Genomic DNA, 12924 nt, shown 5'->3' with positions numbered 1-12924 from the left:
GACCCCGATTCCAAGTCACATCGATCTAGGCGGTAATACCTCATATCACTTTGCGACCTCACGCATGGTATTCCCACGGGTGTCGCCTTACCATGGCCCGGGACCGTTTGCACCTTTTGGCTCACGTATATGATAGTGTCGCTAGCATCCATATGATAGAGAACCCGGGCCGACATGGCTAGTCGTGAACCCAAAGCGGCACTAACCTATGGGGACAGGCATACATGAATCACATCAAGCATGTCGGTCAGCAGCGTGTGAATCCGGGCTGTAGCACTGGGCTAACAGGACTCCGGTGAACCCAGGCTGTAGCAGGCTAGGCAGGACTCCAGATGTCACCGTGTGACATTTCCCTGAAGGGACAGACATGGGAACGAAGTGAAACACATGTCGGCCAGTCAAGTTTCCTGAGCAGTAGTGCTGGGCTAACAGGACTCCGGTGAACCGGTCTGTAGCGGACTACTATGGCTCATGGAAGCACTAGACTACATTTCCCCATAAGAGAGGCTGCCAAGGATAAACAACTAGATTGTCGGATCCCACACATACCAAGCATTTCAATCATACACACAATATGCTCGATATGTGTAAATATAACATGGCATCACAACATAACTCTACAACTCAAGTATTTATTCATTAGGCTCCAAGGAGCGAGATATTACAAACATGGGTCTCATGACCCAGCCATCATAGCATACAAATCAAAGCACAAGCGGAAGCTTAACATGTCTGAGTACAGACATCTACAAAATGAAAAAGGCTAAGAAGCCTGACTATCTACCAGATCCTGCCGAGGGCACAAGATCGTAGCTGAGGTAGCAAGCTAAACGTCGAAGCCCACATGGAACTACTAGCGAGACTGATGTCTCTCTGCAAAACATAAATTAAGCAAACATGAGTACAAATGTAACCAGCAAGACTTACATCAGAACTATCTACATATGCATTGGTATCAATAAAGGGGTGGTGGAGTTTAACTGTAGCAAGCCAGCTTTGACTCAGTGGCTAACCTGAACTACGACTGCAAGCAACTCTTTTGAGGTGGCGCACACGAGTCCACATATTCACCATTCAATACACCACTATGGATCCGCTCCTGTCTCCCTACGAGAAGGCCATCCATAGCACTCACACTTATCTTGCGAGTTTTAGAGTATCCACTTTCACTTGTCTATGAACTGTATAGGCAACCAAGTAGTCCTTAACCGCAGACGGGGCTATTCGAATAGATGATGTTAACCCTGCAGGGGTCTACTTCTTCATACACGCTCTCACCACTTACCGTCGTTTACACGACATGTACTCGGCAACCTTCAAGCGGAAGCCCAACGAGGGTGTCGTCCATGGCCTACCTAACACTCAAGTCTCTAGTCCAGGTTTATCGCCTATCCAGGTTCCATCCGCAGGGAATCCAGCCGAGGTTTCCACATACGGCCCCGAACGATGTGTACAGGGTTCCGAGACACTAAACGGGCGCCCGGCATGCCCAGCCACGGTGTATCTACTGCAACATAGCCCACCCCTGGTGTCAGCTCTATGCACGGATGCCAACACATATCCTACAAACACTAGAAACTAGTTGCAACTCATGGACAGAGGACTAGGGTGATTAAGAAGCCGAGAGGGTCCATTGGTTTCGGGCCCAATGTATGGTAGTAACTGATTCTTAAATCACACATACAGATCTCAGTTCTTAGGGAAGGCCTCAATGAAACAACCCACCATGTACTCCTACATGGCCTCTCATCGATACCTTTACCAAATCGTGTTCAACACACCTAGCTCACACACATTAGGACATGTTCACAACTTTCCAATTCATCCCCGATGAATCAGACCTGACACAACTCTAAGCAATAGCAGGCATGACAAACAAGCATGAATGAGTAGGCACATCAGGGCTCAAACAACTCCTACTCATGCTTGTGGGTTTCATCTATTTACTGTGGCAATGACAGGTCATGCAGACGATAAGGGGGTTCAACTACCGCAGCAAGTAACAGATGAATCGTTGTTGTCCTAATGCAGTAAAAGAGAGCAGGAGCGAGAGAGTGGGATTGTATCGGAATCAACAAGGGGGGTTTGGTTGCCTGGCACTTCTGAAGATAGTAATAGCTCTTCATCGGTGTCATCGAACTCATCGTCGGAACCACGTTTACTGAGAGGGGACAATATCGGCAAACAAGGAAGAAACACAATCAATGTAATGCAACAATATGATGCATGCTCATGACATGGCAAAATGAGTGTGTTTTGGCTAATGCAACTTAGAACAGATTGGTTTGAGTTCATTTGGATCAAGGATTCAAATGCAAACCCAAAATAAGAGGTCATATTAGTGCATTAACTTGTTTCACCTAAACAGCAAGGTTGAAGGGTTCCAACATGCATGAAAACAGCATAAATGGATAGATCAGATTTTTTGATAATTTTTCATATATAAATTATTTCATTTGGAGTTATAGATTAATTTCTATGGTTTTTTGAAGTTTTAACTATTTTCTGGAATTTTCTGAATTATTTTAAATCCAGAAAATGTTTAACTCCGTCAGCGTTGCCCCACTGTGACGTCAGCGGTCAACAGGGCTGGCCAGAGTAAAACCTGGTGCATGGGATCCACCGGTCAGTGGCCCAGTGCCATTAGTGTCACGGACATGTGGGCCAGGTCAACACCCACGTCAGCACAGTCAACTCTGACGCGTGGGTCCACCGGGATTAACTTAAGTCTAACTAATTTTGTTAGGGGTTTAAATAATTCGGTGGGGCCCAGCTGTCAGTGGCTTAGAGGCTTAGTTAGCGGGGTGATTAACCTCAAATAGTGACTATCACCGGCGGTGGAGTCGCCCTTCCAGCCAACTCCGGCAATGGATGGATGTGTGGCTGGGCTTTACGGGAAGCTGGAATCACGGCGCGTCCGAAGGTGGCCTCAGGGAGGCCTGAGGTGGACGGTAGCGACGACGGCGGCATAAGCAGCGGCGGCCGGAGCTCGGGCGGTTGCAGGGTATGTGTTGTGGTGTGCAAACGGCCAGTCCAAAGCACGTGAGTTGCTCTACAGCGTGCGGCAAACACATCAGACGCACGCCCGGGACCAAAAGGTCACCGGAGCCACGCCGATGTTGAGCTCAGGCGGCGGCGTGTTTCGGTCATCAAGGGGGCGACGGCTACGACGATCAAACGAAGCGGGGAAGAGGGGGAAACGGTGGCAGAGCTCACAGCAATCACGAAGAGGGGCTCGGCTTGCTTGGGGACGGCTTGGCGACGACGAATCGATGTCGGCGGTGACCGGCTCCCGAGGTTTAAGACGGTGGCGATGACGACGCTGCGGAGCGTCCCGGCTCACTTGCCGCGGTGAGGAGGAGGAGTGGGTCGAGGCGGAGCTCGTGGATCTGTCGAGGAGGTGAGGCGGTGGCTGTGGCCGCGGCGAACGACGTCGGTGGCGACGGTGGCGTTCGGCCGTGCGCGTGAGAGAGAGACAGAGGAGGGGATGAGGGCGAGGGAGAGTGCAAGAGAGGTCGGGGGCTGCGTGGCGTCGCGAGGGAGAGCCAGAGCGACAAGGGGGCAGCCAGGCAGGGTGGAGGTGGCGCGCGCGCGGCGAGCACACGACCGGCGTCCTCCTGGCAGCAGCTGGAAGAAGACAAGGGAAGGAGGTGGGCTGGGCCACAGCTGGGCCCCCAGGTTTGCTTTCTCTCTCTGCTTTCTGTTTTAATTTTGTTTTCTATTATTCTGTAGTCTTTAGGGTTTTATTAAAAATACTTAGACACTTCCAAAAATCATGAAACTACTCATGATCACTGTTGGGAATATATCCTACAGTAAACATTTTAGTTTATGATTATTTGAGCATTTAAAATATTTAATAGCATTTAAATGCCCAAATGAAAATAGAGTATGATTTAATCCAGAGCCCAAATATGTCATGCAAAAATGTGCATCACCTCTGGTTACTGTTTCCAGCTTTTTCCAAGAATGATGAACATTTTTTAAAGCCATTTGGATTTACTGGAAATATTTTGGTTGAACCTAGTGAATTCCTTTAATGCTAGGGTTTAGGCAATCCCCATTTCAAGTTTCTTCCAAAGTTTAAACATGATGCACACATGAAGTTACCCTAGTGTAATGCCAGAAGCTAGGGATGTGACATTTTGCTTGCTTGGCACTTCTGAAGATAGTATAGCTCTTCATCGGTGTCATCGAACTCATCGTCGGAATACGTCTGTCGAGAGGGGACAACCACCGACAATAGAGAGGAAACTCAATCAATGCAACACACAACATGATGCATGATCATGACATGGCAATATGTGTGTGTTGGGCTAATGCAACTACAACCAGAAGGTTTTGAGCTTATTTGAACCAAAGATTCAAATACAAACTCAAGTTATGGGTTCATACAAGTGCATTAACATGTTTGACCTAAACAGCAAGGTTAAGTTGTTCTAACATGCATGAAACCAGTACAGATGGATAGATTGGATTTTTCTGATCATTTTTCATATATAACTTATTTCATTCTGAGTTATTGATTAAATTCTATGAATTTTAGAAGTTTTAGCTATTTTCTGGAATTTCCTGAAGAAGAATAAATCCAGAAAAAGGTTAACTGCGTCAGCATGACGTCGGGGTGACGTCAGCAGGTCAAAGGCGCCAGCCCAGGTCAAACCTGACAGCTGGGACCCACATGTTAGTGTAACAACTAACTAATAGAGTAGTTAGTGTTACGTTAGTACTAACCTAGGTTAATTAGGGCCTGGGCCCACCGGTCAATGTCTAAACTAACTGTCAGGGTTAATTAGCACTAATCTAAATCTAACTAAAGATTAACATGGATGGGCCTGCACGTCAGTGACCCTGGGGGGTGTCAAACCCCAGGTCAAACGAGTCAACCTCGCCGGACTTGGTCCACGGCTCGTCGCCGGCGACGCCAGACACGGCGGAAGTGCTCGGAATCGCAGCTCAGGAGACCAAATGAGCGGCGGAGAGGCTCTATGGGGAGCTGGCGATCGCGCGCATCTAACAGGACAAGCAGGAGCAGCTGGGGTGGACCGAGCTCATCGGAAGCGAGCTCGCGGCGGAAGTCGAAGTTCGGCCAACGGCGGTTTGCCGTTGCGGGGCATGTCCGGAGCCGTGGATGGTCGTGACCGACCCGCGGGAGTGCAGTGAGTGCAGCGGTGGGATCGGACGCGTGCTTGCACGGCCGTGGTCGCGGTGGCGACATGGCCGGCGGCGAGGAGCTATCGGCTCCGATGGCCACGGTGGTTAGAAGGCGCGGACGAGCACGGGGAGAGAGGGGAAAGGGGCAGGGGCTCACGGTGATTCCAGCAGAGGCAACGGCGAGGCCGGGGAAGGGCTGGAGCTAGCGAATCCCCGGTTAGTTCGCCGGCGGTCAGAGGTTGAAGACAAGGTCGGGGACGATGCTGCAGGGCTTCCGGCGGGGCGTGGCTCGGTGAGGGGTGGAGGACGAAGTGGCGGAGCTTCTGGGCCTGTCGGCGAGGCGTGGGGTGGCCGGTGGCCATGGCTACGGCGAGCGGCGGCTACGGCTACGCTCGGCTGGTGCGTGCGAGGGGGACAAGGGAGGAGATGAGCACGGGGGGAGGAGTGAGAGGGCCTGGGGGTGTGTGGCATCTCCAGCCATCTCCAGGCAGTCGGCGGCAAGCACGAGGAGGCGTGGCGAGCTCGGCGGTGTCGCGGTGTCCCTCCTCTGCCTACTGGCAGAGGTAGGCGATGACTGGCACCAGGCCAGTGGGCCGGGCCGTGCTGGGCCAGGCCAGGTAAGCGCCAGGTAAGGTATCTTCTCCCTCTCTGCTTTTCCTATTTTAGTTTCTGTTTTCTATTATTCTGTAGGCTTTATTAAAAAAATACTTAAACAGATCCAAAAATCATGAAACTGCTTGATGCCACTGTTTGGAATATAACCAACAATAAACATTTTAGTTTATGATTATTTTTGCATTTAAAATATGTAATAGCATTTATATGCCCAAATGCAAATACTATATGATTTAATTCAGAGCCCAAATATGTCATGGAAAAATGTGCAACACCTCTGGTTATTGCTTCTAGCATTTTCCAGAAATGATGAACATTTTTGAAAGCCATTTGGATTCACTGAGAATATTTGAGTTGAACCTAGTGAATTCCTTTGATGCTAGGGTTTAAAAAATCCCCATTTCAAGTTCATTTTAAACTTAACATGATGACACTCGTGAGGCTAGCCTAGTGCATTGCCAGAAGCTAGGGATGTGATAATGATCATGTATATAGGCATCACGTCCGAGACAAGTAGACCGACTCCTGCCTACATCTACTACTATTACTCCACACATCGACCGCTATCCAGCATGCATCTAGATTATTAAGTTCAAGAGAACAGAGTAACGCTTTAAGGAACATGACATGATGTAGAGGGATAAACTCATGCAATATGATATAAACCCCATCTTTTTATCCTCGATGGCAACAATACAATACGTATCGGTTCCCTTTATGTCACTGGGATCGAACACCGCAAGATTGAACCCAAAGCTAAGCACTTCTCCCATTGCAAGAAAGACCAATCTAGTAGGCCAAACCAAACTGATAATTCGAAGAGACTTGCAAATATAAACCAATCATACATAAAAGAATCCAGAGGAGAATCAAATATTGTTCATAGATAATCTGGATCATAAACCCACAATTCATCGGATCTCGACAAACACACCGCAAAAGAAGATTACATCGAATAGATCTCCAAGAAAATCGAGGAGAACTTTGTATTGAGATCCAAAGAGAGAGAAGAAGCCATCTAGCTAATAACTATGGACCTGTAGGTCTGAAGTAAACTACTCGTACATCACCGGAGAGGCCATGGAGTTGATGTAGAGACCCCCCGTGATCAATGCCCCCTCCCGCGGAGCTCCGAAAAAGGCCCGAGATGGTATCTCTCGAGTACAGAAGGTTGCGGCGGTGGAATTAGGTTTTCGTGGTGCTCCTGGATGTTTGGGGGGGGGGTACGTGGATATATATAGGAGGAAGAAGTACGTCGGTGGAGCAACGGAGGGCCCACGAGGGTGGAGGGCGCGCCCAGGGGGTAGGCGCGCCCCCTGCCTCGTGCCTTCCTCCCTTGTTTCTTGACGGCCACTCCATGTCTCCTGGATCACGTTTGTTGAGAAAATCACGTTCCCGAAGGTTTCATTCTGTTTGGACTCCGTTTGATATTCCTTTTCTTCGAAACCCTAAAATAGGCAAAAAAAACAGCAATTTGGGATGGGCCTCCGATTAGTAGGTTAGTCCCAAAAATGATATAAAAGTGTAAAATAAAGCCCATTAACATACAAAATAGATAATATAATAGCATGGAGCAATCAAAAATTATAGATACGTTGGAGACGTATCATTAGCACGCGCCTGGCGGCTGCGGCCGCGCTCTCGCCAGAGTGGGCCGCCGAAGTTGCCCTCACGACGCGGGTCCACATCCCCATCTTTCACCGGTGATGATTAAACAATGAAATGATATTTGAGGAGCTGTCTAGTGTGCTTGACACTTCGACGGTGCTCCAAGATATTTTGTGCTGCATCTCACACGGTTGGTGATAATAAACTGTGTGCGATCTACTTGATTTTTTGTCTTGATTTGAATTACATAATGGGGTCACAGCTCCAAAGGATGGTGTTTCAATTGCTAGAACTTTTGTCTGCAGTGAACATGCAATTATAGGTGTGTCGTCAAAAAAATCGGAATTATTCAGGGTTCGTTTGGACGTTTTTATACATTAACTTGGTTTTGTAGGCATTTCAGCTGCATAATTCAAATTTGAACTACATGCACATGCTCCAGTGCATATAAACGGGTTGAAAAATCAAATTTGTGTCCTTGGTTGCATGCTTAGGTCCCATGCAAGAATTGGGAATGAATGTCAAACACCCTGCCACCGTCACTTGGTCGCAAACATCGAGATACCTGGTTTTTAAATTCTAGTAAATGCAAAACTCGTCTAAAATTCATGAAACTTGGCATGCTATCATGGAGCGGCATCATCATGCCGTGGTAAAAAAATTATCCCATTTGGGGCAGGTTTGGGTATAAGCCTCTCCCAAACCAGAGCTTCTCACAACAAGCATGATGGTTTTGGTAGGGAACGTACCACCTTTGGGGATGAAACGATATCTGTTGCCTCTTATTGCTTTCAAAAATTTTCTAGTGTCAACATAGAACAACAGGAGTGTTGTGTTTAATTTGGAATTTTTCAGGGTTCGTTTGGACATTTTTATACATTAACTGGGTTTTCCAGGCATTTTATGTGCATAATTCAAATTTGAACTACATGCACATGCTCCAGTGCATATAAATTGGTTGAAAAATCAAATTTGTGTCCTTCGGTGCATGCTTACATCCCATGCAAGAAATGGGAATGAATTTCAAACACCCTGCCACCGTCACTTGGCTGCAAACATTGAGATACTTGGTTTCAAAATTCTAGTAAATCCAAAACTCATCTAAAATTCATGAAACTTGGCATGCTATCATGGAGCGGCATCAACATGCTGTGGTAAAAAATTTATCCCAATTGGGGCAGTTTTGGGTATAAGTTTCTCACAAACGAGAGCTTCTCACAACAAGCGTGATGGTTTCGGTAGGGAACGTGCCACCTTTGGGGACGAAACGATATTCGTTGCCTCTTATTGCTTTCAAAAAATTTCTAGTGTCAAGATAGAACAACATGAGTGTTGTGTTTAATTTTGGAATTTTTCGGAGTTTGTTTGGACATTTTTATACATTAACTTGGTTTTGTAGGCATTTTAGGTGCATAATTCAAATTTGAACTACATGCACATGCTCGAGTGCATATAAACTGGTTGAAAAATCAAATATTTGTCCTTCGTTGCATGCTTAGGTCCCATGCAAGAAATGGGGATGAATTTGAAAGACCCTGCCACCGTCACTCGGCCACAAACATTGAGATACTTGGTTTTTAAATTCTAGTAAATCCAAAACTCGTCTAAAATTCATGAAACTTGGCATGCTATCATGGAGCAGCATCAACATGTTGTGGTAAACATTTCGTCCCATTTGGGGCAGGTTTGGGTATAAGCTTCTCACAAACTAGAGCTTCTCACAACAAGCGTGATGGTTTGGGTCGCGAACGTGCCACCTTTTGGGACGAAACGATATTCGTTGCCTCTTATTGCTTTAAAAAAATTCTAGTGTCAACATAGAACAACATGAGTGTTGTTTTTAATTTTTGAATTTTTCGGGGTTCGTTTGGACATTTTTATACATTAACTGGGTTTTCTAGGCATTTTATTTGCATAATTCAAATTTGAACTACATGCACATGCTCCGGTGCATATAAATTGGTTGAAAAAAAATCAAATATGTGTCCTTCGGTGCATTATTAGGTCCTATTCAAGAAATGGGAATGAATATCAAACACCAGGGCATTGTTGATTGCCGGCAAAATGTTGAGATACTTTGTTTTTAAATTCTAGTAAATCCAAAACTCGTCTGAAATTCATGAAACTTGGCATGCTATAATGGAATGGCACCCAGCATGTTGTGGTATTTTTCGTGTGCATTTTGAGAGAAGGCGCACTCAAATAACAGTCAACAAGGGCATTTTGTAACAAATAGTTGCCACTGTAACATCTCAAATGTTTTGTATAATTTAAATTGTGTGCGTTCTGTTAACCATTCACGTGACGCCATGCCTCACTCTTTTAATGGCTAGGAGGTGTCGTGCGGACAGGTGCGCTTAGCTAAACAGGAGGCGTGCGAGCTGTACTCCAATGCAGAGGCTCACCGGGAAGCATGCGAGATGTACACCGCGCAGGCTCACCGGGAAGCGAGCACTTTGACTTCCATGGCTGCCCGCCTTGCTGGCATCCTCTCCATTAATGGCGCCCAAGCCAAAGTTCAATGTGGTTTTTGAATATAAAAAACTCATCGCAAATGTTTTAGTTAGAACACCCGTATGCAAAACCGACAACTTCCCCAGGAAACCAAGGGAAAATGTGCCTAGCAGGATTTGTGCAGCTCTTGATCGCAAACGTTTTAGTTAAAACACCCATATGCAAACCGACAGCTTCCCCGGGAAGCCAAGAGAAAATGTGCTGAGAAGGATTTCTGCAGCTCTTGATTGCAAACGTTTTAGACAGAACACCCGTATGCAAAGTGAGAGCTATGGTCTTCCCCCTTAATTTGAGGGAAAATTCGCAGCGCAGGATTTGTGCATCCTTTCAACACAAATGATTGTTTTGGATGACCTATGTGCAACCACGTACAAACAATTTGGTAAGATTTGCATCTGTCATATTGGGTATGTTGACATTTGTCAAATTGGAAAGATTGACATTTGTTGATCTAGTAACATTGCCATTTGTCAATCCTTGTAACACTGTGATTTGTCAAAATATGCAGCTAAAAATCACTAGCACTGTCCAATTTTTGCAACTAAAATTCAGTAATTAAGCATAGATTTCATTCATAGATTAGGCAGTCATTCTTAATTTATACAAATAGTTCAACTTGATAGCTAAACCAACCAAACGTTTCCCCAATTATTGCCAACCACGTACTGAAATAGTTAGTTCAACTATATATACTAGCTAATTTTAAGTACGTTGTACAGTTCCACCACACATCTATAGTCAGATGAACTAAACAAAATAGCCCCTAAATACTACGAAGGAGGAGGAGCTTTGTGCTACTTCCGACGGCCTCTCCTTTTCCGAGCACGCTCAGTAAGAGGCAGAGGAGGAGGAGGAGCCTACCGATGAGCTGGACAAATGCAATACGGTGGCTGCCGCTGCTGCACGTTCAGCGACGCTCGCCAGCTCGAACGCCCACTGCCGCTCCGGATGATCCCTCTCGAAGCGGCCGGACTGCTCGTAGATCTCCTGATTCCTCACCTCTGCGTCGGCGTGTGCTGCGGCCACAGCTGCGGTAAGGCTCTTTGCGTTCTCGACGAGGCGCTCCTTCTCCTCCCACCAGAACTCGATGTAGCGCGCAAGGTTGTGACACACGTGCGGGCCTCCACCTCCGCCACCCTCCTTCGGGCGGCGGTGGCGGAGCGGGTGATAGTCCCGGCGGTCGACCATGGGTTGGCGGCCACGGCGGCCGACGATGGGGTGGCGGCCATGACGGTCACCTCCTGCCTTCGGGCCGCGGTGGCGGAGCGGGTGATGGCCGGCAGTGGGGTGGCGGCCACGACGGCCACCTCCCGCCTTTGGGCCGCAGCGGCGGAGCGGGCGTTAGCCCTAGCTTTCGACGGTGGTGTGGCGGCAACGGCGGCCGGCAACAGCTCCCGACGGGCTGCGGCGGCGAAGCATGTGGTGGGTGTTCCGCGCACACCCAACAGGGACGCCACGCACACTACACTACACCGGGGACTAAGCCGCCGCCGCGGTGTAGCCTCCCAGCTGGAGCTGTCCTCTGATGACGGCGGAGTGGCTAAGAGACGACGACGGACCGGTGCCATTGGCGATTGTGGGAGAAGAAGTGGAGATAAGCTACAGGGAGGGAGGGGAAAATGCGACGCGGGACTCGTCGGTCGTGAGGGTTTATATAGCAGGCCGGTAAAGCATTGGGATTTTGGGGGATTTCACCAAGTCGGACTGGAAGCTTGCGCGGGAACCTGCGAGGTTGCGCGGGGATGGGCTCATCGACGATTCATTGGCGCCACTTCGAGCTACCGTTTGGCCAAAAGAACGCCCTCGCGCGCTACGCAAGCTTGCGCTGTAAGCCGTCTGCGGCAGCGGGGTGACAAGACGTGCGAGAGGAGGACGAAATGACACGTACACAAACGGTTAATACAAAAAAAATGTTTGCGATTTAATTACCTACTATACCCCCGTCCTAGTTTATAAGTAGGATTTAACTAATACAATATGAATGCCTGTCACCAAAGATTATATCGTTGGATTCGTATTTGAACATAGTTTCCAGTTATACAATTTTTGTAACAAGCATTAACACTTTTTTGGTTAAATTTAAGGTTATATACCAGCAAGCGTTTCCCCGCAACACACACAGCTTATTCCATCACAAACAGCTCGGATGGATCAACTGTATGCCACGTATCGCACACGCAACTCTAATCTGATTCGTGCTTGATGTCTACGACATCGCTCGCACAATTCGTATTATTTGCCATGTATCATTGTGCCGGCCTCTTCTCGCGTCCCTCGGCAAGCTCTGCTTGCCGTTAGGCGCCGCAGCGCGCTGTGCTCACCATTAGGTGCCGCGGCGCGCTCTGCTCGCGTCCGTTGGCGCGCTCTGCTCGCGTCTGTCGGCGCGCTCGGCTTATGGACAACTTTTCCTTGTGAGTTCAACTGCTATATGCATATACATATATGGTTGCTCGCCGTTGAGGCGACCGCAGAGCGCTCCGCTCGCGTCCCTCCGCGCGCGCTCTGTCAGCGTTTGGGCGTGCGCACGATCACGTCGGGGTCCCCATATGTATGTGGCTGCGCCGCGCGCATTGCCACGCGATGCAGTTACGTGTGGTGGAGTTACGCTCTGCAAATTAGAACTGCCATCAGGGCCTGCCGATATTCCTCGCCGTCTGGCTTCCCCTTTAAGTCCCGTGGCCATTATAACCTTAGTCTCTTCAACCTTTCGATCGCGCCCCACAACATAACAAGCACACCCACGATGACACATAGAGAGGGGATGTCTAGCGGCGCTCCAATGGAGTTCGGCGAGCATAGAGCGGAGACCCACGCGAGGGAGACAGATCTCTTGGTGGTGTACACCATCGACCCAGCCATGGTGAACGACTACTTCAACAGCGTTGAGCAGTTGCTTGCTCGAGACAAGTACAAGGTGGTCGGCATCGACCTCCAGTACACCGCCGATTGTCTCGGCATAGAACAGAAGGTTGCCGTCGGCCAGTCGTGTGTGCGCTCATTTACCACTACTACATGGCCACAGAGCCTTGCGAC

Source organism: Triticum urartu, chromosome 4, assembly GCF_003073215.2.
Source record: "Triticum urartu cultivar G1812 chromosome 4, Tu2.1, whole genome shotgun sequence".
NCBI lineage: Eukaryota > Viridiplantae > Streptophyta > Magnoliopsida > Poales > Poaceae > Triticum > Triticum urartu.
This window is presented reverse-complemented; position numbering follows the sequence as displayed.